The sequence below is a fragment of the Gloeophyllum trabeum genome (genome assembly GCF_000344685.1).
Source record: "Gloeophyllum trabeum ATCC 11539 unplaced genomic scaffold GLOTRscaffold_00006, whole genome shotgun sequence".
In the NCBI taxonomy this organism is placed as follows: Eukaryota; Fungi; Basidiomycota; class Agaricomycetes; order Gloeophyllales; family Gloeophyllaceae; genus Gloeophyllum; species Gloeophyllum trabeum.
In genome coordinates, this window is record NW_006920415.1 from 1,022,743 (window position 1) to 1,025,243 (window position 2,501).

Genomic DNA, 2,501 nt, shown 5'->3' on the forward strand with positions numbered 1-2,501 from the left:
CTGGTCCTGTTCAACACAGTCCCATATTTCACCAGCAGCAAGGTCAGTTCTCTGGTCAAAATCTCGAACCTCCTTTCGCTCTGCAGCATCTAGGGGTAGTGTGGGCTCTGGCCTGGTTTCAGAACCATTGACTATGCGCCAGGTCCTTAACCTGGCCTCCATGTTCAAAGCCCATTGTTGATAGTTTTGCTGGTTGAGCTTGGGGAAGGAAAGAGGAGCCATGGTGATGCAGGGGGTGCGATGCAAGGGGAAAACCAAGAACAGGGAAGAGTGGCACAAAGGAGAGCAAGTGGCTCAGTGGCACAAGGGACTCTAAGTGGCTCAGTGGCACAAGGACAACAGTGAAGGACTGGCAGAGATGGGTGTCTGAAGATCTAGAGCCTTGGGCACATAACCTGATGGCTGTGGAAGATACTAGCTTCAGACAACACCCAAGGGCTAGGTCAATCTGTGTCAAGACTATATTCTGGCATAAGGAATACAAGTGACAGACTCACCTAGGTCAAACTGTGTCAAGACTGGGGGACACAGAGCGACCTAGGGAGCTCTTATATACTGTAGAATACAAGGGCATCAAAGAACAAGGACAGAACAAGGGGACATCGAAATACAAAGAAGAACAAGGATAACAAGGAATACAAGGAATACAAAGGGAGTGGCTCACAACAAAGGGAGTGGCTCAGAACAAGGTAACTCGGCCAGAAGGGCCTAGGCCATTCCATGAGCCACTCAGTCAACAAAGAGTGACCAAGTCGTCAGATCTCAACAGCTCCTGTCTCTGATGATGACGATGAGCTTAGGCTACCTGGAGCGCTAGGAGAGGACTTGGACTCTGCTGAGGCGATGTCCGCTGCTATGGAGCAAGTCCTGACTGGCCAGGTCATCGAGTACTGGTCCTGGGAGGAGGCAGCAGAGTATGCTTTCGCTTCTCTGGCTGAGAGCGCGTTCAAGGGTGCTGAGCATGCTGGGGAGCCTCGGACTTTCCATGAGGCGATGCAGCGTCCCTCTGAGGAGCGCCAGCAGTGGCTCAAGGCTGCTCAGGACGAGATTCAGTCTCTGATTGAGAATGGCACCTTCGAGCTTGTGCAGTGTCCTCCTGGTCGCAAGCCCATTGGCAGTCACTGGGTCTTTAGGGTGAAGCGCAACGCTGATGGGTCTATTGAGCGCTACAAGGGTCGTCTAGTCGCTAAGGGCTTCTCTCAGCGCCCTGGTTTCGACTACAATGAGACCTTCGCTCCTACTCCCAAGTGGGCCTCTCTTCGCACTATCCTTGCTCTGGCCGCTCTGGAGGACTTGGAGCTTGAGAGCGTCGATATCTCGACTGCCTATCTCAATGGGACGCTCGAGGAGGACGTGTATATGCGTCAGCCTGAGGGATTTGAGGAGAAGGGTCAAGAGTGGGTCTGGAAGCTGCGCAAGTCTCTCTATGGCCTGAAGCAGGCTGGGAGGCGCTGGCATGAGAAGCTGAATGAGGTGCTGACTGAGAAGCTGGGCTTTGTGCGCCGGACTTGTGAGCATAGCGTCTGGGTCTTTGGGAAGGACGATGTGCGTATCATCATTCCTGTCTTTGTCGACGACATGACTATTGCAGCCAAGTCTTCTGCTGCGATCCAGAAGGTCAAAGACGACTTGAGGCAGCACTTCAAGCTTCGGGACCTCGGTCCCACTTCATGGCTTCTAGGCGTCGAGATCAAGCGTGACCGCTCCTCTCGGACTCTGACCATCTCCCAGCGCCAGTACATCCTCGATATCTTGCAGCGCTTCAACATGGCTGACTGTGACTCTGTCTCTACTCCTATGGACCCTGGCTCGAAGCTCAGTACATCCATGTCCCCTCAGACTCGGGCTGAAGAGCTGGAGATGCGCTCTGTGCCATATATCAATGCCGTAGGTGCCTTGGCCTATCTTGCTGTTGCAACGCGTCCAGACATTGCGTATGCTGTTGGAGTCCTGGCGCGCTTCAGCAAGAACCCTGGCAAGCGCCACTGGAGAGCTGTTAAGCATCTCTTTCGCTACTTGAAGGGCACTCTGGACTTGAAGCTCACTTACTCTCCCTCCTCATCGCGTGAGCTGTTCTCCACCTTCACTGATGCTGATCACGGCGGCAACCCAGACAACGGTCGCTCTACCAGTGGCTATGTGGTCAAGATGGGTACTGGAGCAGTCTCTTGGTCTAGTCGACTTCAGTCTATAGTCACTCTGTCTACTACCGAGGCTGAGTATGTGGCCGCTGTCTCTGCTGCTCAAGAGATCCTCTGGCTGCGCAACTTCCTTACTGAACTCGGCTACTCCTTCTCTTCGCCCTCTACCCTCTACATCGACAATCAGTCTGCTCTGTCTGTGGCGAAGAACCCAGAGCACCATGGGAGGATGAAGCACTTGGACTTGCGGTTCTACTGGTTGAGGGATGAGGTTGCGAGCGGCAAGATTGGGCTGGCGCATCTTAGGACAGATGTGATGCCAGCGGATGGGATGACCAAGGCCTTGGTGAAGGCAAACGT